This window comes from Sus scrofa, chromosome 15 (assembly GCF_000003025.6).
Source record: "Sus scrofa isolate TJ Tabasco breed Duroc chromosome 15, Sscrofa11.1, whole genome shotgun sequence".
In the NCBI taxonomy this organism is placed as follows: Eukaryota; Metazoa; Chordata; class Mammalia; order Artiodactyla; family Suidae; genus Sus; species Sus scrofa.
Window position 1 is genome coordinate 115,358,008 of NC_010457.5, and position 23,515 is coordinate 115,381,522.

The 23,515-nt window shown below is 37.6% G+C and overlaps 2 long non-coding RNA genes across 2 annotated transcripts in view; one reads left to right on the forward strand and one right to left on the reverse strand.

Annotated features, from left to right (window-relative positions):
* Positions 1 to 23,515, forward strand: part of LOC110257137 — a 109,098-nt gene that overhangs the window by 29,579 nt on the left and 56,004 nt on the right. Inside the window, exon 2 of the long non-coding RNA XR_002339380.1 lies at positions 18,694 to 18,844. This is a non-coding gene — a long non-coding RNA (uncharacterized LOC110257137). The remainder of the gene's footprint in view (positions 1 to 18,693; positions 18,845 to 23,515) is intronic.
* Positions 16,713 to 23,515, reverse strand: part of LOC110257138 — a 51,708-nt gene continuing 44,905 nt past the window's right edge. The window contains exons 3-4 of the long non-coding RNA XR_002339383.1: positions 19,627 to 19,698; positions 16,713 to 17,706 (exon numbers count right to left, since the gene is read on the reverse strand). This is a non-coding gene — a long non-coding RNA (uncharacterized LOC110257138). The remainder of the gene's footprint in view (positions 17,707 to 19,626; positions 19,699 to 23,515) is intronic.

Sequence of the window (23,515 nt, forward strand, 5' to 3'; positions counted from 1 at the left end):
TGATGATGCCAGATCCTTAACTCACTGCACCACAGGAAACTCCTAATAAGCATTGTTAATTTTCAGTTTGTTTGGCTTTTTGTTTGTTAGAATAAAGTGAGGACTTCCAAACTCCTTAGATGCTGAACCAGAAACCAGAAGTCCAGTCTAGCACACTTGGAAATGGCTCAGAGAACTGAAGCATATTGCAGTGTGAGCTAGAGTCCTCACTGAACAATCTCACAGTTTTCTTCTGTTTGTTTTAATTCTTTAACATTATCTCTCTCTTTCACAGTTTATGCACTTTTTAAACCTTTGGTTAGAAAATTGATATACTTCCCCATAAACTCTCCTTGGTTAGAATTTTAGCACTGGTCACCATCGCTAGAAATATTACTATCTATATGATGAGACAAAGCAATGGATTTATGCCTGCATGCCCTCGATCTCTATCTTGGCATCCTTTACCCAGCTTTAGTGTGGACATCATCTTGGGTTAGAAGGCCCCCCACCAGGCTGCATGCTGCAGGATAGCAAAGTAAATAAGGCAAAATGAATATAATCGCATATTTGGTTTTATTACCTAAGCAGGAAATTAAAACAACATCTCTATCACATTTCCTCAATAACCAGTGCTGTGGAGTCTCGATAAGGGAAAAGGGAGTCTAACACATTGTGATGCAGGGTGTTTTCAGGGAATTAGGATATTGCCTAAAAATAAATATGGTTGGACATCCTCTCACTGTTAAGTTTATGCTGGGTCCCCTTATGTCTCCATTGTCATAATTCTCAGTAGCAGGTTTCTTTGAAGAAAGCTCCATTCTTTTCTCATCCTTTGTTAGACTCTCCCCACGTTTTCATAGGCCATAAACTTGCTAATGTACACACGTGGCAGGGACCACATCTCATCTCAGTGCATCTTGTGTCACAGTGCACCCATCAATCCACCATGCACAGAGAAAACACTGCAGCCCTGCAACCTCTTTACTGGGTTTTTGTGCATGCTGCTTAATTTCACTGCGTCTGTCAAGCCGTTCTTTATCGGAGAGCCTAACAGCCTTTGAGTGCACGGTGCTCTATCACTTATGTTGGGGTTATATTGATCTTTCTAGTGTGTGCTCTAAAGTGGCTGGCATCAAAAGCTAGTGAGGCAGCTGGTTTGAACAGTATGGGTCATTTACAAACTTTAGGATGAGATGCCGCAGGATGCCAAGGAAAACGTTTTTGTTTTTCCAGAGGGAACCATAGTTCATGAAATGTGGTTAACGTACCATATTTGTATACCCTTAAAATCATTTTATAACCACACTGAGTGCCTCTAAACATTAAATATATTTTATAAGTAGTTGGTTAACTAGCTGTTGTGTGCTTTAAATAGTAAATAAAATGGAAAGGCACTAAACAATGACTATATTTCATAGAGTGAGATGCTTTTCCAACCACTCAGTAATTCTCAATGTTAAGAAAAATTGATTTTCTAACTGCTGAGTGCCTCTAAAAATTAGCATCTTATCTTCCTACAGGGGATACTTTTCAGTTTGCCTCCTTTCTCCCAGCTTTTGACTTAACAATCTCTAAGGTTCTCTTCTCACTAAAAAATTTTATAAGTTCTATTGGACTGTAATTTTACTTGCACATATATGTAATTGGGAAAAATATAAAATAGGAAATAATTTCACTTTACCATCCTATCTTTTTGAATGTTTATCTCCCGAGAAGTCTTCACCCGATGATTCTTTCTAAACTCCCACCACCTGCCTCTCCCCCAAGAGCAGGACTTCATAGAGAGGCCTAGGACAATAACATAGAATTTGAGTACTAATTTCCAAGTATCTTCACACAGTTCTTCTGAGCAATGGATGCATTTTGCATTTGTGAACACCTAATGAGGGAAAGGAATTCCCTAAGAGGTGATAACAGTCACATATCTTCATGGCAAACTAAATCACATTCCCAGTTCTTTATAAACTCTGTCTGGCCTTTTAGAAAAATCAAATTGCCGAGGCTGAGACCTTCCAGACAGAATAATGACTCACAGCCTCACAAAAAAAAAAAAAAAAAAAAAAAACAGAACAGAAATAATCATCACTACACAATTATGGAAAACAGCATTAAAAGGAGATTCAGCTCTTAACTTTGCCTAAATCACAACCAGCTGGGTGACCCTCGGGTGTCACAAAGCCTCCTTGAGCAATCTTTCATAACCTTGTCAATGTAACGAATCAGTAAAATGCATGGTTTAGGGCAATTCTAGAATCTGGCTGCTGGATAATCCCCATGGGCAATTTTGCATCTAATAACTTAGAAATTTCTTCTAGCCCCTTATCACTCTGTAAAGAACCCTGTGTCTCAAGTGTGCTCACCAGTTCCACAGCAGTAAGTAACTGGCATGTTGAAGCCTGAGAAAGAGTAGATAAGCATCAGACTTCCTGGGACATGTGCAGGAATGTAAGGAGTGATCAAAATTCTTCTCAGATACACCCTCAAAATTCCCACTAATGTCACTGGGAACTATATGGGATCAGATGAGGACAGATTGCTTATTTGAGGCCAAAACCCAATGATGAGCTGGCACTTAGTTATCCATGTTAAACTGTGGTTGCTTGGTTCACAGGCTTTAGCAAAGATATGGCCAAGAACTCATCACCCCCAGGAGATTGAAAGCTCTCTGTAAGCTCTCTGGTGTGGAAGTATTGTCTGAGTCACCTTTGTATCCCTAGCATCTAGTCAATAGTATTTGCTCAGTAAACATTTGCAGAGCTAAACTGAATCTCTTAAGCAAATGCAGCCTAGAGAGAGATGTCAATTATTTAAAATGGAAAATCCCAGAAGACTGGAGACAGCACCCAAGTCTTCAATTCAGTAGTATCACCAGAGAAACATCATAAGAATAATAATTATCCAAAGAAGCAATCATTTTGCTGATTGGATTAAACTGGAAACTTTTTTCCAGCCAAAAAGAGTAAGATCCCACAGGGGATGATTTTCAGTTCTCCTCCTTTCTCCCAGCTTTTGACTTAGCAATCTCTAAGATTCTTTCTTGTTAAAAAATTTTATAAGTTCCTTCTCCATACACATCCCAAAATACAGAAAAGAGAAATGGAGATCAGAGATCTGAAAGCTCTATCAGGGAGTATCACTTTACTACTGAAGTCGGCAATAGTAATTAACATCAATTGATGGGATGCTATGCGCCATCTACTCTGCTAAGTGCTCTATGTGTATTATCTAATTTAAATCTCACTGCAGACCTATTAGGTAGACATTGTTATCACCATTTTATAGATAAGGAAAAACAAGCACCAGTGTTTTTGAAGAATCTCAAAGTCTGGGAAATTTAGAAGACAGATGACAAAATCTATAGCAGTGGTCATTATAGACAGCTCTATATTTAAAACCTGAACATCCAGTGGTCAACTATTATGCAAATAAGAATATCCTCCAGTTAAGGTTCAACTATTATGCAAATAAGAATATCCTCCAATTAAGGTAAAAGCATCATAGAAAAGAACAATATGAAACACAGGAAATGAGTCAGCAAACCAGAAGTCAAAAACGATATGGCCAAGAAAAGAAATAATTACTATAGCCACAACTGGGGAAAGTTTTTATCTGTCCCATTGGGTATGATCTCAGTGAGTACAATCCCAGTGATCAGTGCATGTATACATTCTACCCTTAAGATGCATTAGAAAAAGAAAGAGGCCAACAATTACTTATACAAAAGGGAGTGTTTTTTCCTTAGCTGGCCCTAGGCAAAATTGTTGACTGTGATGGAGTAATGGGCTTATGTTTCAAATCTGGGTACAAATTGTGACTCTGTTACCAATTGGTCACCAATGGGATAAAGCTGTTAAATCTAAGTCTCAGTTTCCCTCCATGGTAAAACAAAGCATATGGGCTAAACAAACACAAAGGCTACTCCTTTTTTTTTGTTTGTTTGTTTGTCTTTTTAGGGCCTTACCGTGGCATATGGAGGTTCCCAGGTAAGGGGTCAAATTGGAGCTATAGGTACCTGCCTATACCACAGCTCACAGCAACGCCGGATCCTTAATCCATGGAGCGAGGCCAGGGATCAAACTCGCATCCTCACGGATACTAGTTGGGTTCATTAACCACTGAGCCATGACTGGAACTCCTCAAAGGCTACTTCTGATGCTAAAAGTTCATGTCTCAGAGGTTGATTTATTTTGGTTTCCTCCTGGCTCCTATTTCTGACCTGTCTCTGGCCTAGCATTTCGTTTCATTCTTTACAGTCTCCTTAAAGTTTTCTTCCTTCTTATGAAACTTGCTTATCAGTCAGGCTTCTGGCAAGAAACATATGGCGCTTTCAAACAAAGATAACCCAAGAAGATTTGGCAAAGGAACTAGAAACAAAGGTGTAAGGAAGGTGCCAGAAGACATAGTACAATGTCTTGGTTGAGGGAGCAGTTATCAGGATCCAAAAGGAGAGAGGTGTGTAGAGATGGCCATTTTGAGAAAATCTATGACTTCAGGATCGAGGGAATGATAACCAAAACTCATACTTCTCAGAGTTCCCATTGTGCTCAGCAATAATGAGCCTAACTAGTATCCACAAGGAGAACTTGGGTTCAATCTCTGGCCACGCTCAGCGGGTTAAGGATCTGACAGTTGCTATGGCTGTGGTAAAGGCTGGCAGCTACAGTTCTGATTGGACCCCTAGCCTGGGAACTTTCATGTGCCGTGATTATGGTCCTAAAAAGACAGAAACAACAAAAACAACAAATACTCATACTTCTTCTTTCTGATATCCTTCTGGGGCTGCACATCACATAAACCTGATTGGACATCAGAAGAAAGGAAGCTTGTTGATATGGTTCACATAATATAGATCAACCATACAGGGCACAGAACAGAGCTTAGAAAATGGATCTGGAGGGCAAATGGAAGATTTATAGCAGACTCATTCTTTTTTTAAATTTTTTTTTATTATAGTTAATTTATAATGCTCTGTCAATTTCTGCTGCGTGGCAAAGTGACCCAGTTACACATATACACACATTCTTTTTCTCACATTATCCTCCATCATGTTCCATCACAAGTGACTGGATACAGTTCCCTGTGCTGCTCAGCAGGGTCTCATTGCCTATACCCTCCACATTCAAGAGTTTGCATCTACCAACCCCAAACTCTGAGTCGATCCCGTGTCCTCCCCCTCCCCCTTGGCATCCACAAGTCTGTTCTCCACGTCCATGAGTTTGTTTGTTTTGTAGATAAGTTCATTTGTGATATATATTAGATTCCAGATATAATTGATATCATATGGTATTTGTCTTTCTGACTTACCTCATGTAGTATGAGAATCTCTAGTTCCATTCATGTTGCTGCAAATGGCATTATTTTGTTCTTTTTTATGGCCGAGTTAGTATTCCATTGTGTATATGTACCACATCTTAAACCATTCATCTGTCAATGGACATTGAGGTTGTTTCCATGCCTTGGCTATAGCGAATAGTGCTGCAATGAACATAGAGGTGCATGTATTTTTTCAATGAAAGTTTTGTCTGGATAGATGCCCAGGTGTGGCATTGCTGGATCATATGGTAGTTCTCTGTTTAGTTTTCTGAGGTACCTCTATACTGTTTTCCATATTGGTTGTACTAATTTATATTCCCAACAACAGTACAGGAGGGTTTCCTTTCTCCAAACCCCTCGAGCATTTGTTATTTGTAGACTTATTAATGATAGCTATTCTGACCAATGTGAGGTGAAGCAGACTCATTCTTTTTTTTTTTTTTTGGTCTTTTTGCCATTTCTTGGGCCACTCCCATGGCATATGGAGGTTCCCAGGCTAGGGGTCTAATCAGAACTGTAGCCACTGGCCTACGCCAGAGCCATAGCAACTCGGGATCCGAGCAGTGTCTGCAACCCACACCACAGCTCACGGCAATGCCGGATCCTTGACCAACTGAGTAAGGCCAGAGTTCAAACCCGCAACCTCATTGTTCCTAGTCAGATTCGTTAACCACTGAGCCACAACGGGAACTCCAGGCAGACTCATTCTTAAGCAAGGTTCTGCTATTGAGTCATCTATTATATTTCAGAATAAATCATGTCAATGTGTTGACGATGTTACAGATAACTTTTTTAAAGATCAATCATGTACATACATAATAAATAAAAGATGCAAACAACCTCAAAAAAAAAAAAAAAAAAGAAAGAAAAAGCCTTCTAAGTGAAAAGAAAGTCTTCCTCCCACTCCTAATCTCCGAAGTCCAGCCTGGCCTCCTCTTCTGCCCCTATCAAATTTAATCCCTCTGTAAAAGTAGAAAAGCCCTCTGGGATGACTCCCCAGGGCAAAGCAACTTCAAGTCAGGCCCAGAACTTATGTAGCTAACCCTGGCAGGACTGCATCCTGGGCAACATTTGTGTGCCCCTCACACCCTGCATACACATTCATGACTGTCCTAACAAGTCCATGTTCCCTTCCTGAAGGGTGACCAAGGCTAATTAGTATATTTTACTTTATTTTACTTTTAGTGTAAACAGAGCTTTCATATGCACTGAGATATAAACATTTGTATGAGTTGCTTTATTACAAAATTCACTTTGTTTTTTTTAATTGCTATATAGTTGCTTTGCAATGTTGTGTTAGTTTCAGGTGTATATCGAAGTGACTCAGTTATATATATACATATTTTCATTCTTTTTCAGATTCTTTTCCCATATACGTTATTACAGAAGACTGAGTAGAGTTTCCTGTGCTATACCTATTTTATATACATTAGTGTGTATATTAACTAGTATATTTTAATTCTTCCCTTTAATTGTGGGATGTAACATATAAATAAGATTTGGGGATAACAGGTGAGTAAACAAGAAAAGAGTAGGCCTGATTTTTTGAGCCTCCCAGTGATACCATTGGCTAGCATCATCTGCTTCACCTATGTAAGAAGATCAATCTTGATTATTATCTTGCTCAGTGTTTAGTCAACAAATATTTGTTGAAACCTACAATGTGTCAAGCACTGATCTAGGATCTGGGGATAAATCAATGAAACAGGTCTCTACAAACATTGCTAACTAGGCAATTAACAAATATAGTGAAGGCTGGTAAATGTTACAGAGAAATGTAAAGTAGTCTAAGTAGTTTGGGTGTTTGGGTGTTGAAGGTGGGGAGAGAAGTGTGTTTATAATATATGATCATGGAAACATTGTAGAGATGATGTTTATTACGTTGTGAGCCACATGGGAATTCCAAATTATGTTTATAATGAAACTAAAGGGAGTGAAGGATGAAGTCCTGCAGGCATTAGAAAAAAAGTGTGAAATACCAAAGTTCCCAGGCAGATGTTGCTGTTTTATTTAATGAGTAGTAAGGAACAGAAGGATTGAGTTGAGGATTGGTAGTTGCTTATCTCAGAGGAAACTGGAATTACTGCCCTAGCCTTTTAGACCCTAGTAAGAACTTCAGTTTTTATTGCAAGTGAAATGAAAAACATGGGAAAATGGCATGGTGTCACTTAGGTTTAAAAGGACTATTTTGCTTTGAGAATAGGGAGAACAGGTATGAGAATAGGTAGGAGGCAGGACAGAACAATACGGAGAAGTTAGGAGACCATTGCAAATCCACACTTCCCTGCAAGGTTTGGATAGGGGTGGTGGAAAATTATTGTTTGGGGAAATATATGGGGTTAAAGCCTCAGCCTTTGCTGCTGGATTGGATGCAAGGTGTACGGAAAAGGAAGGAGGCAAGAATGACTAAGTTTTCACCTGAGCAACCAGGTGTTAACTAAGTGATTACAGTGTAGTCTTCGTTTTGTTTCCTCAAAATAATGGTTAACTTTCAAGGTAGTTATGGCACCACACAACCTGTCAGCACACAGAAAAAAACATAATTTTTACTGAATTATATTTACCTCCCACCTCCTAAGCTGTGTTGAGGTCATTTATAATATTAAAACTGAAATAAAGCCAAATAGTCAGAATGGAAATAAAAATATGAGTAAATAGAACTGAAAAGCCTAAAAAACCTAAGAAATATTCCCTATTTTGTCTCTCACTGAAAGAACAAGCTAAATTACTTGAGTTAACAGAACTTCAAATCAAGAAAGATGTTTCTGTAAATGCTCCACCCAAAAAATTTTTAATAGTTTTTTTTAAGTCTCACCTGACAAATCCAGAATTAACACAATTTGCTAAAGAAGGCCAGCACCACCCAAAGGTACATCGGGGACAGACACTCCAGAGTGAGAGAAAAAGTTCATTTTCTAGATTTGGATTCTTAAAGAATGCTTAATTTTTCACTTCCCGGTTTTCAAAACCTGCTTATCTCTTGCCAATCCCCTTTACCACTCAGATGCCATCTCAGATTCCTAGGTAAAGTGTCCCTCCCTTTTTTTCCCCCAAGGTCTTTCCTGATTTCTGGAAGGTTAAAGTTTTTCTCTCAGTCCTTTCTCTCTCAAATTAATACTCTTTCTGAGCTGAGACTCTTCCCTGTTCTGTAGGGCCCCTTTCATTTCCCAGGGACTCTTAGGCATACTCCTAATAAGGAATTAGAGGAACCAGTACACATCTCTGCTCCTTACTTAAAGGAATGTGTGAGAGTCATTTCCTTTGTGTCACTACCCTGACACCTAATGTTTTCATAAGGAATAAACAAACTGCCAGTTTCAACAGATTTCTCCACTCCTCAAAGGCATCCTCAGAATAAGATCTTGAGCACTAAGGTTAGTCACCTTTATAAACTGTATATCAAGCTTCGTGTCTGGGCACTGAACCATCTGACATCCTTTGCGTTGAGTCCTTAATTATTTTAAGTAGGATTTGACCAAACCTTAGGAGTTTCTCCTAGGAGAGGCTCAGAAAAGCACTATGTAATTTCATCTATGATATATGATTTCAGGAACTAGAGTTAGAAGAATGGAAATACTCTAGAATCCAGTATCCATGCCCAGTTTACCATGGACATGGTCTAAAAATCTGGATCTGAAGAGAGAGTTAAAAACACTTTAAATAAAGAAAATAAGCTAAACCTTAGCCTGCCTGGGATATCACAGTCTCCTTAATGAGGAAAGCTAGTAAATCTTTCTATTAAGGTAGTGGGGGGAAGCAGAGTCCCCAGATCTGTTTCATAGAATTAATGCCAGAACCAGAAGGCCAAGAGAAGCAAGGCAGCAAGACCTTCTTGTAGTAAAAGTCAGAAGAGGGAAACAGTAATATAGTGCCATCCTCCCTGTATACAAACTTTTTATATAAAATATATTTATGTAGTATAAATATACCACATTAATACACATTGTTCAAAGAGGAAAATAAAAGATACTTTTTAAAAAGTCAAAGGTGAAAATTAGATGACCTATTTATAGGAATACGGAGACACTCAACATCCTTGGACTGAGCCATAGACATGGGCATGGGGATATTTTTGATAGAATTCTGCAGAGCTGTCCTGATACACACACACATACATACCTATGTATATATACACACACATATACACATACAAATATATATAATGTATATTTAAGTTTTATTGGATTATAGTTGACTTGCAATGCTGTGTTAGCTTCAGGTGTACAGCAAAGTGAATCAGTTATACGTATACATATATACATTTTTTTTAAGATTCTTTTCCCATATAAATTATTACAGAAAATTGAGTAGACCTCCCTGTGCTATACTGTAAATCCTTGTAACCTGTCTATTTTATATATAGTAGTGTGTGTATGTTAATCCCAAGCTTCTAATTTATCCCTCCCTGCAACAATTCCCCATTGCTAACCATAGCTTTAGTTTTGAAAACTTTGAGCCTGTTTCTGTTTTGTAAATAAGTTCTTTTGTATCATTTTTTTACTAGATTGCTCATATTAGTGATCGCATATGATATCGTTCTCTTACTGCACTTAGAATGATAATCCTTAGGTCCATCCATATTGCTGCAAATGGCAGTATTCTTTTTTATGGCTGAGTAATATTCCATTGTATATATGTACCACATCTTCTTTATCCATTCCTCTTTTGATGGACACTTAGATTGCTTCCATAGCTTGGCTATTGTAAATAGTGTTGCAGTAAATATTGGGGTGCATATATTTTTTGAATTATGGTTTTCTCTAGATACTATACTCAGGAGTAGGATTGCTGGATCATATAGTAGTTCTATATTTAGTTTTTTAAGGAACTTCTCATTCAGCTCAATATCAAAAGAAAAAAAAGCAATAAAAAAATGATCAGAAGAACTAAATAGACATTTCTCCAAAGAGGACAGACAGATGGCTGAAAAGCACATGAAAGCTATATATCTTTGACATAGATCTTTCCCTAACAATAACTTTTATTGGTTGCTATTGCATTCCAGGAACTACATGATTTCTTTGCTTATAGGTCATTGTAACTTTAGGGAGTAACCTTGTTTCCCTTAAGCTACACATTCCCCATCCACAGTAGACTTTCCTTCACCTAATTCTAAACCTCTGCATATCCATATTGTCCTTTAAATGTTCAAGAGTAACAACAGTTGGTGATTGGTGAAGTTCAGAATATGTGAGAATATGAGAGTGACTTCTAGATACATTGCCTGGGGTTTGAGTTCTAATTTTAGCTCTTAGTTTTATTTAGTAATGATTATAATTTCCCTATTTCCTCCTATATAGTTAACTTGTTTGTTCCCATTCTGAAGCTCAGAGTGGATTAGAAAAATTGACTGGGTTCCATGAAGTTATCCCAGTATATTTATATAAGGCCAGCTACCATCCCTACTCAACATATCTTATGCCTGGGAGACACTATAAGGCAAAAAGCCTTCTAAGAATCCCCCCAAATTGGGTGTGTAACAATTACCCCTCCTTGCTGCTCTCTGATGTTTGAGCTGTTAAATGATGATTCCTGAAGATTCCAATTATACCTTCCATTTGAGAGCAGAAACTATGCTTCACTTTCCTTTCTTTCTTTCTTTTTTTATGAGTTTTAATTTTTTTCCATTACAGTTGGTTTACAGTGTTCTGTCAATTTTCTACTGTACAGCAAAATGACCCAGTCACACATACACATATACATTCTTTTTCTCACATTATCCTCCATAATGCTCCATCACAAGTGACTAGATATATTTCCCTGTGCAATACAGCAGGATTTCATTGCTTATCCATTCCAAATGCAATAGTTTGAATCGACCCCAGATTTCCAGTCCATCCCACTTCCTCCCCCCGCCCTTGGCAACCATAAGTCTGTTCTCTGAGTCCATAGGTTTCTTTTCTGTGGAAAGGTCTATTTGTGCCATATATTAGAGTCCAGATATAACTGATATCACAGATGGCCAACAAAGCACTTGAAAAAATGCTCAACATCACTGATTATTAGAGAAATGCAAATCAAAACTACTTTTAGGTCCCACCTCACACCCATCAGAATGGTCATCATTAATAAGTCCACAAATAACAAATGCTGGAGGGGATGTGGAGAAAAGGGAACCCTCCTGCACTGTTGGTGGGAATGTAAGCTGGTACAACTCTATGGAGAACAGTATGGAGGTACTTTAGAAATCTATACATAGAACTACCATATAACCCAGAAATCCCACTCTTGGGCATATATCAAGACAAAACTTTCATTGAAAGGATACATGCACCCATATATTCATTGTAGCATTATTCACAATAGCCAAGACATGGAAACAACCTAAATGTCCATTGGCAGATGAAAGGATTAGGAAGATGCGATATATACATACAATAGAATACTACTTAGCCATAAAAAGAATGAAATAATGCCATTTGCAGCAACATGGATGGAACTAGAGATTCTCATACTAAGTGAAGTAATTCAGAAAGAGACAGATACCATGTGCTTCATTTTTCTTTATAACTCTATACCCAGCACAGGGCCTGACATACAGAAGGTGCTAAGCCATGCTTTGGGAGAGATGGGAGAGAGGTAGAAAAGAAGAGAATGACACTTTTTTTTTTTTGTCTTTTTAGGGCTGCACCTGAGGCATATGGAGTTTCCCAGGCTAGGTGTCAAATCAGAGCTGCAGCCACCAGCCTACACCACAGCCACAGCAATGTGTCTATGACCTAGACCACAGCTCACAGCAACTGTGACCCACTGAGGGAGGCCAGGGATTGAATCTGCATGCTCATGGATACTAATCAGCTTCATTTCCACTGAGCTATGATGGAAACTCAACACATATTTAAATATAGGATTAGATCAAAGAATATGTTGGGAATAAATATTGTCCTATGCTATCTCTTCTGCTTTTAATCTCAAGATGATTTTTAAGTCTTTATATTTAACTTTTTATCCTTTTAAGTTTTTCCTCTAATGGAATAAACTATGAGAGCAAAGATTTCTCTTTTTATTTTTCATGTATACTTCATGACACCAGGCACAGGGTTAGCAGAGGCTTTAAAATATTTATGATTTGATGATTTATTAGCAACCAATACTTTTCCATATTGAGTTCAAATTTAAAGTAAAAATTTAGTACAAACTATTTCCTAAACTAATCCATCTCTATGAAAAGGAAATGAAGCTTCTTTTTTCTTTTCGTATTCTACAGAATCATGTCTATTGGTATGCTTTTTCTATTTTATAACCATTATCTGACATAGATTTCATATGGACTTTTTAAGCGATTTACCATAATATTATCTAAATTATTAACTAAAAATTTCGAGTGCATATTCAAATAACAGTACTTCTAAAGAAGTTTCTCATGTTTCCTTTTAGGATACATTATTAGACTTTTATCTATTAGCAAAAGGGTAAGTTGTTTTGAGCAAGTTTTCTAATTAAAAATTTTAAGGTATAAACACACACTCCAAAGAGCCTACAGCTTAATTCCAAAATTATATGCAGAATAGAATTGTTTTAATCTATTATAAATTCAAGGAACAAGACTAATCTTGATTTCCTTGCCGTATGGTACCAAATGAAATCAATTAATGATAAGTTGACAAGTTAACACTTCTTCCATATTAATACTTGAAGATCTAGATAATAGAAAAGATCAAACCAGTAGAATTCCTTAGGTATTAGGAGAGGTGGAGGAAAACAAACAAGGGTTTGTTGTAGGAAACAGATTTTTTTTTTAATTGACATTTGGTTAAATTCTAAGTTTAATAAATTGACATCTTGATTTGAAATTGCTAGATATTAAAAGTTCCTTTTCAACGCAGGTAGATTGCAGTCCTGAACCAAAAAGCAAACAAATATTTCCTGAGTGTTCACTAGTCTACATGATCCTGTTTGGTGAAGTACAAAGAACTATACAGTCATACAATATGAGTAATTATTACCCACATGAAGTATATAATCATATTAGAAAGGAAAAAATATTAGTCCATATTTCCCATGTTCTTATTCTTTTTTAAACTTCTGAAGAAGTTACATGTGACTTCTAGAAAGGTGATAATAGGAACAATGTTTAAGCTTTGGCAGAAAGGATAGGCCTAAATAAATAGCTAATCTCTAAAACTCAAGCAATGGTTAAAAACATATTTTACAGGCAGAACAAACTATGGAAATTGTGTGTATTAAAACCCAGATGATTAGAAAAGCAATAGAGGGAACTGAACAAAAGAACCATCACCCTAATAGTCCTGGAGGAAAGTAGCTTTCATGCAAAGAAAGGTGTCCAGAACCAGGAGGGTTGGACTGGAGAGCTTCCTTTCTCTCTGGACCCTCAAGACTACAGAAACCTCATTGGTGCATCTTTAATCATTTTTCCACATATCACAGAAGCATAAGCCAGCTCTGAAATTCCAGCTAAAGCATAGAACTTTGGGTATCAAGTGGAGGTACACATAAAGTCTTTTCCCAGTGAAGTAGAGACTGAACTGCTGTGCAACTAGAAAGACAGAAGTGGTCCCAGAATACACCATTCATTTAAGAAAGTAGCCACATGAATGGATGTCTGCTTCTGTGTTCATTAGAACACAGAAGATGTTGGAAAATGCTTACTTATTAAATAAACAAACAAGTAAAATGAAGATGAGGGCTTGATATAACTCAATTTAGGAAACAGAAAGAATAGAGAAAACTATAGAGATCAACAGAAATATTATTGCCCTTAAAGAACAAATGACTTAAATCTAAGAAGTTTAAGTTTTATTAGAGTCTAATCCATGAGCAATGGAGAGTCCATTAGCCTTCTTTGCAGGGACAGGAAGGCTAAGAAATGGGACAAATTAGAGAATATGAATAAAAATCCTTTTCAGGAAGATTTGTCTGTCAATGTTTCATAACTCAAATCAAAGGAATTAAAAAATAGAATCCAACCATTCAACTAAGAAACTACTACAACAACCTAGACGTGATGTTATTAAGGGGTACAATTAAAAAAAAAAAACAGAACTTTGTGGGCATAGAAAGACACTCTTCTTTTGTGGAAAATATGATAATTCTCTTTTAGAAACACTGAGTTTGAGGTGCAAGAGGGACTCTATTTGAATCTATAATTTATAATGAGAAATTGAAATCTGGGGTCTCTAACTCAAGATTGCAGTGATGACTGGAGGTATAGATTTGTGTCATCTACACAGAGGCAGTTGAGCCATAAAAGAGGATGTGCCCTCAGAAGAAAACAAAGAGGAACAGAGGATCCAGACTGAAACTTGCAATGGGGGGATGGAGAAAGGAAGACAGTTTAAAAATAAGCAAAAGAAGAGCCCAATAAATAAGAACAAAAGCAGAACAGATGCCAAAGGAGGAGGAAATTTCAGTAGTTGTGGAATGAGGTAGAGAGGGCAAAAAGAACGAGGTTTGCAAAAAATCTGTGATGATAGCGGTGAGAGCAGGAGTAGAAGGTGCTAAAAATTTTATTAAGAATAGGAGAGTAAATTAGTAGAGAAGCTCAAAAAAGTGAAAACCAAAAAAAAACTTAGGACATCAACATCTAAAATCCAGATGCACTATATGGGTGGCTGCCATATCAACCTACTAAAAATTCAACAACGCACACCGTTTTCCACAATCAAAAAAAAAAAAAAAATGACTCTTCACATCTCATACAATTCAGTCTGTGTCACCTTATCACAAGCATCCAGGACCTTCACAATTGGGCTTTGCCTATTTCTTCTCTACCGCACTTATTCATCTTCTACTCCAATCAGACTGGCCATTGTTGCCAGCTTAACTGTCACATTTGAGATCTCAACACCACCACCATTCAACTTTTCTTAACACTCCTCATATTCTTCCTGAACCCTAATATTTCATAACTCCCCCTTCCTCCATATAACTGTTTGCCCAGGAAGCCATTTTTTTTTCTTTTTTTTTTATTACTCAAATGAATTTATCACATCTGTAGTTGTATAATGATCATAACAATCTGATTTCACAGGATTTCCATCCCACAGCCCAAGCACATCCCCCCACCCCCCAAACTGTCTCCTCCAGAGACCATAAGTTTTTCAATGTCTGTGAGTCAGCATCTGTTCTGCAAAGAAGTTCCATATGTCCTTTTTTCAGATTCCACATGTCAGTGAAAGCATTTGATGTTGGTGTCTCATTGTATGGCTGACTTCACTTAGCATGATAGTTTCTAGGTCCATCCATGTTGCTAAAAATGCTGGTATTTCGTTCTTTTTGATGGCTGAGTAATATTCCATTGTGTATATGTACCACATCTTCTGGATCCACTCCTCTGTCGATGGACATTTAGGTTGTTTCCATGTCTTGGCTATTGTAAATAGTGCTGCAATGAACATTGGAGTACATGTGTCTTTGCGAGTCGTGGTTTTTTCTGGATAGATGCCCGGGAGTGGGATTGCTGGATGAAATGGTAGTTCTATATTTAGTTTTCTGAGGAATCTCCATACTGCTTTCCACAGTGATTGCACCAATTGACAATCCCACCAACAGTATACTAGGGTTCCTTTTTCTCCACACCCTCTCCAGCACTTATTGTTTGTAGACTTTAGGATGATGGCTATCTGGCTGGTGTAAGGTGGTACCTCATCGTGGTTTTGATTTGCATTTCTCTAATAATGAGTGACGCTGAACATCTTTTCATGTGTTTCTCGGTCATCTGTATGTCTGCCCATGAAGCCATTTTTGTCTTGCACTAGCTCTGGGAAAACTCATTCTAGTTATCTTTCATACGGTACCTAATATTACTGTGGAAGGAATGCTGGTCGTACTGAGATCTTTAAGCTCTCCTTGTCCTGTAATTCACCTATCCCAAATCAATTAATTTATCCAGTGTTGGCTTCCATGCCCAGATTTCAAACGTTTACTGAATAAAGTTGCAGAATTGGTTCACTTTACTGTCTCCTACCAAGGTAATGCCCTTAATGTACTCAGCAGGCCTTTGTACATTTCCCTTGACTCAGTCTCTTTCTTCCTAACTTCTTTAAATTATCAACTGGTTCTGCAACGACCACTCTTCACCCTCCTCCCTCCTCCCCAGCATTTTGGCTTGATCAGTCAGCATGAATTAGTTCCCTGGGTGGGCACTCCTCTAACTTTCCCTCCTTCCCCCAGGGTATAAACCTGTCCATAACCACCCTCATCCTTAAGGTTCTTCCTGGAAGAAACACTTACTTTTCTTCCAGTAATTTCTCCTATGGTCCAGTCTCAGATTCTCCCACTTTTATCAAATTATCCTTTCTCTTTTTTAATTTTTTTTATTAAAGCATAGTTGATTTATAACATTGTGCCAATTTCCACTGTGCAGCAAAGAGACCCAGTCATATATATACATACACACACATACACACATATATATGTGTGTATATATATATATATATATGTATGTATTCCTTTTCTTATATTTTCTTCCATCATGGTCTATAGCATGAGATTGGATATAGTTCCCTGTGCTTCACAGTAGGACCTCATTGCTTATCCATTCTAAATGTAATAGTTTGCATCTACTAGCCCCACTTGCCTCTACTTATACTTTCTTGACCAACTCTCCATCCTTCTCAAACGTTTTTCCAGTCAAAGCAAGTTTCTTGAAAGAATAATCTGTACTCTCTCTCTCCACTTTCTCTCCTTCATTCTGTCCTTATTTCATTATAATCTGACTTCTTCCTACCATCTCTTGACAATTCTCATCAGGGTCAGCAGCCACCTTTACAGTAATCGAAAATCAAGCTACCATGTCAGTGTCTCTGTGACATTTGTAGCAAGTGACCACATCTTCACTCATCTTTGAAAGGCCCCTGTAATTCCACAACATGACTTTTTTTTTTGCATTCCTTCCTATCTCTAGTGTTGCTCTTTCACTTGTACTCTAAGCTTCCTTTTGGAGCTGCCCCTTCCATGCCAATCCCTTTACTCAGTGGTTTTCACTCCTGGCTGACCATTAGAATCACCTGGGAGCTATTTAAAAAATACTAATGCAAGATTCTAGTTGAATGAGACTGGAAGGGAGCCCAGGCAGTGCTCTTTTTCAAACTTCCCAGATGATTCTAATGTGTACCTGCGGTTAAAAACCACCACCTTAACTCAAGCTTCTCAACATCGTCTCTTCAGGAAAATCACCTGGGGCAATTGTGAAACATAAATATGTCTAGATCCTGCATCCTTGAAATTCTAGTAGAATTGACCAAAACTCCGAATCCAAAAAGTATCAAGAGACTCTCCCTTCCAATCACATCTACTGGGCAACACTCACAGCTGTAGATTTTGGGGTCTGTGCTATGTACTGGATAAGTTGCATTTATTTTCAAGCTTAGAACTTTCTCCTGTGTGCTCATAGAGCACTTTCTATGCATCAGTTACTCCTTCGTGCCTCCTTTACTTGAATGTAAATACCTGCAGGGCAGAAATTCTGTCTTACTCATTTTTATATGAATTTTATATGAACTAGCAAATGGTCTAGTACATATTATCTCATAAACAAATAAATATTTTTGTAAAATAATGAATGAATAAACAATAATTATTTTCATATGCATAGTCTGTTCCTAATACAACATATAGACATTACTCTAAGCCTTTTTGTATTCTCAGCACTTACTTGTATTGGGCTTGTGTTCATAATGATGAATGAAAATTTTCTGCAATCTGTATTTTTACCTATAAATATTCTGTATTTTTATGTGATTTATTTATTTTTTCTTTCTCTGCTTCTTCTCTCTTGGTACTGGTTCCATCTTGGCCAAGTGACTTACACATGTTATGGTATATTTTTGGAATTCTGTTTGTGTGAGGTAGAGAGCATGTGAATTTTGGAGTCAAATAGACTTGGACCTTTGTCTCTTTTCTCCTCATTTGTATAATGGGGATAAGACATACTTGCAATGATTAAAAATAAAAGAATCTTAAATTTCTGGGCAGAAATTTAATTTTTTTTCTTGGAGTGTCTGCTCTTGTGCGGCTTATATAAATCCAAGGGATAGTCTTTCTTTAGCTTTCTTATTGGCCTACTCCCTATTACATGTGACTATCTCTTTACTAATCCTTATGTCTTTTCACCACAGTGTCAGAAAATGTTGGGTCTGTCCTCCAGTTCGTGCCTAATCAGTACACATGTGTTTTTAATCATGCTGGCCCCTTCCAGAATGTGCTACATCCTCTGTCTGCCTGAAAAACTCTCATTGGTCCCTTGAAACCCACCTGATACAGGGTTAGTCATTTCTTCCTGTGTATCACCCCTATCTGAACACAGATTTTTTATCTTTGCACTTGTTGTAATGGACTGCAATTTTGGTTTACAAATTCTGTCCAGTGGATTTTAAGCTTCTCTAGGGCAAAGATCAAGTTTAATTAATTTTTTTTTTTTTTTTTTTTAAATTTCAGAGCTGAGTGCAGTGCTGAAGTATGGACACATGAGGTATTTCTGGAGTTGAATTACTCCTGGAACCAGACTTTCACGCTGCCTTTACCCCCAGATCTTCCGAAACTCCTTGGCCCTGCCTTTATTCAACTTTAACTTTGGAGTCAGAGAGCTGTAAGTACAAATCTTTATTGACTCTTGTTTGTTTTGGCTTGGTTTTTTTGTTTGTTTGTTCATTTAATGGTGCAATGAGATTGTTAGACCAACTGACAGTGTTTTGTATAAAATTAAATGAAATATTGGGTATAAATAGTTTAACAATAATTGTTCAAAACATGTTCTCAGTAATTACTGATAATGTGATGGTCATCATAATTATGGTGCAATTTTGTTTTGGTTTTTGGTGGGTTTTTTGGACCATTCACTAGGAGGTTCTACCAGTAAATTTCATTACTAAAAATGTAGTCTCTGTTAAGTGGTCAGGCATGCTGAGTAAGTCTAAACCTTTTCTTTTTTGCCATTTCTATTGCAGACTCTTTAATCCCTCTTCTCACCTTTCATGTTTCCTTGGATATTTCCCAAATGATGAGGAAGCTGTGTAACCCTTTCATCAGATAACAAAGTCTAGTTTGGGGATTAATCCCATCATACCTACATTCCTGTTTACTTCAGTCACCCCTCAAGAACCACAAGTCACTTTTCATTACTTGAACTCTTATTCCCATTTCAATTTTAATATCCCCTAATCTTCAGTAATCTTTCACTCCTCCTTTATCCTCAAATCCTTCCAGTGTATCCTCCTGAATTCCTGATAACTCATCAACATAATCCCTGGGATTCTCAAATTCTTCCTTAGATGTTTCTGTACTTTCCTGCTTTAATGAAAAACTCTCTGTCCTTGTGGATACTACATTCCTGGCAGCCTCCAAAAAGGTGGCATTTTTTTTTTATCTTACCCATAAAACTTGAGGGTGGGTAGATGATCTTTGCTTCTCGTTGGTGCTTCCAAACCAGTCCTAGCTCCTTCCCTAAAAACAAACAAACAAACAAACAAACAAAAAACCTCATGTTCTTTGTAGTTCATGCCATAGAGCAGCTTCCTATCATAGTCCTCTCCCTTCTTCCAGTCATATGCAAACCCTAAGATCAGCTCCTCTCATTCAGTGAAAATAGCAAGTAGCTCCCTGACTCTCCACCATGTCTTCAGTCATCCTAGGTGATTTTTGAGGTCTATGTAACTCACATTGCAGAGAACGCTTTCAATATTCTGGTTCTCAGTGTCTTGACCTTCTCATGTCCAGTGATCTTGGCTTCATGTCTCACAATCACCTGCTTCGAGGCCATATCCTAGATCCTGTTGTTGCCCTCAATTGCAGGTCTCAATAGGCTCTACTCAAAATATCTTGCTTTCTGATATAGATTACCTCTTTCTATTTATTTTCTGTGAATCCTTTTCATATGCCATCCAAAGCTTCTGCACATCCATGGGAAGATGGATGCTATCAACTTTTGCCTGTCTTTCATCATTTTTGTGTCTTCACTTCCCTCAATATTCAGTATGAAGTAATCACTCTTCACACAATCCCTTGACAATATTACTCTCTTTCTTCTTTCACTGTATATTTGCCTGACAAAACTCTGCCCTGGTTAAATTTCAATGTTTGTCTATTTTGTGCTTGACTTTGAGAAGCTGGATATGACTTGACAAAACATATGACTGTAATGACCTGTCTCACTTAAAATGTCTGACCACCACCTACACTGGGTCCCTGATGCTCCTAGCAATCAATGCTATTACATGTCCCAATTCAATTTATCTCCTGACTCTCCAAAATGACTATTTCATCACTTATACTTTCTCCTCAGAATCTCTAACACACTCTCTGCTATTCTTTAATTCAGCTTATGCCCCTGCTTCATATTTTACTGTTAAAGTAGAGCAATCAGGAAAGAGTATCTGCATATTCCCAACACCCAGTGTAAACTTCACTGAACCTCTACCAGGTACTTTGCTCTTATTCCTGTTGCAATAGATGTACTCACACCTAAAGTCAGCCCATCACCTCACACCCGTCAGAATGGCCATTGTAAAAAAAACAAGAGATAACGAATGTTGGAGAGGAAGTGTAACACTCATATAGTGTCAGGGTCCATCTACATTGATACAAATGGTATAACCATTATGGAAAACATTATGGAGCTTCCTCAAAATATTAAAAATATAACTACATAGTATTCACTTCTGGATATATGTCCAAAGAGAATGAAATGTGTTATCTGAAAGAGATATTTATATCCCCATGTTCACGGTGTATTATTCACAATAGCCAAGATATGGCACTAAGTGTCTGTCCACCCACAGATGAACGGATAAAGAAACATAATTTTATACACACACAGAGGAATGCCATTCAACCGTAAAATGGAAGGATAACTTGCCATCTCTGACAACATGGATGAACCTGAAGGATAGTATAAGTGAAATAAGTCAAACACAGAAAGGCAAATACTGAACAATCTCATATGTAGAATCTAACATAGTGGAACTCAGAGACGCACATAGTAGAATGGTGGTTGCCAGGCGTTGGGGGGAATGGAGAAATGTTGGTTAAAGGGTCCTAAGTTTCATTTAGGCAAGAGGAGTAAATTCTGGAGATCTCATGTACTGTATGGTGGTTATAGGTAACAATGCTGTATTGTATACTTGAAATCTGCTAAGGGGGTAGGTAGATCATAGTTTTCTCACTAACACACACATACAGAACGGGAACTGTGTGAGATGGTAGATATGTTAACCAGCTTGATTCCTAGCAATCAGTTCACAATATGTACATATAGCAAAACATTAAGTTGTAGACTTTAATATATACAATTTCAATTTGTCAATTACAACCCAACAAAACAAAAAGGTCAACTCCTGCATACAAACTTTCCAGGGTCTATCTACTGGAATGTATTTTTCCTCACCTAACTCAAGGACTTTGTTTCTATAAATGTTCCCAACCGGTCTTAAATCATCACTTATGCCTTATCTACTGGGATAATCAATACACATGCATGCCGTAAATGCCTATCTTAAACAAATCAAAACAAACTTTTTTTGATTTTACATCCCCATTTCACATACCCATCCTCTATTTCTCCTTTTACTTTTTCATGTCTGCCCTCTTTTTTTCAAAAAACTAATAAAATTCTTGTACATACTAATGACTCCACTTCCTCCTCTCTCTCTATCTTTTTTTTTTTTTTTTTTTTTTAGGGCTGTACCAATGGCATATGAATTTCCAGGTTAGGGGTCAAATTGGAGGTGTATCCACCAGCCTAGGCCACAGCCACAGCAACACCAGAGCCAAGCCCCATCTTGCGACCTACACCACAGGTCATCCAACCTGTGTCCTCATGGATACTAGTCAGATTTGTTTTCCCTGGGCCGTGACAGGAACTCCCCTCCTTCCCTCTTCTGAAAGCACGTTTCAGTCTTTTGTCCATCAACTCCATCAAAACTGACCTTGCCAACGTTGTTTCCATATTGCCAATTCAGTGAACAAATTCACTTGTCCTCCTAGCATATATATGTGTGTGTGTGTGTGTATACATACATACATATATATATATAGAGAGAGAGAGAGCAGCATTTAACGTAGTTGACCATTTCCTTCTTGAAATATTTCGTATTCTCAGTTTCTAAAGTGTCTACTCCTATCTCAATATCATCTCAACTGCTGGATTTTTCCTGTTAATGTATTCTCAATAGAGCAGCCAAATTGATTTAGTTAAAACATAGATGAAATTTTTCCATGGCTCTACTCAACAAAACTCCATGGCATCTTACATCCCTCAGGAAAAGTAAAGTTCTTCGAGTGGTTTCTAAAGCCTCACCTTGACTTAATTGTTGCCAACTAACCTCCCTCTTTGAACACTCTGGTCTAGCATGTAGACAACTTGTTCTCCTGAATATGCCAGGCACTTTCTTGCTTCACAGGCTTTGTACTTGCTGGTCTCTCTGCCTGATAAGTCACTCTTCTAAATATCAGAGTGGTTGGCTCCATACTTCATTTAGGTCTCTTGCGAATGTCACCTTGTCAGAAAAGGACCTCTTAAAAATGGCTTTACCTTCTTCCTCCCTGGTGGTTACTATCTAATCCATTAACCTGCTTTGTTTTTCTTCATAGTACTTAAGAACTCCTGATACATAACATATATTTATTTCTTTATTGTTTCTTTTCTCCACATAAAATTAAAACCCCAAGGAGAACAAAAACAATATCTTTGTTTCCTTTTCACTGCTATAGCACCAGCAGCTAGTGGTTTTACTGCACAATAAATATTTGTTGAATGACTAAATAAAACCTTTCTTTTCAATGTCTGCATTCCTGTGACCAGCATCTGCATTGCTTTCCTAAAATCATTAAACATGTTTATCCACAACTTAAACCAAATCCCTAGCACAGTAAATTGAGAATTTAGGCAAATAGCTTGGCCCTAATCCTCTGTTAAGTGTCTTTCCTCTGTCCTAGCACTAAATTTATTGACTTAGTCTTAAAACTCTCTCCATTTCCCACAAAATGCAGGGTGGTTGAAGTCCAAAATCAATAAAAATAAGAATGCTTAGAGCAGGAAAGAAGAAATAATAAAAGGAGAAAACATTTTAAAGGAGCTAATAAACATCTTGAGACTGACTATACTGGGGAAACAAAGATCACGATCACGTACAAGAGTTTTGGAAGAAAACAGCTCCACAAAAGTGTGTCCTCCTTCTACCTCCCCTTTCTCTGTAGTAGACTCTAATATAACTCTTGCTCAGGCTGGACTGTGCTCTGTTATGCAGAAAAAAGGACACGCCTT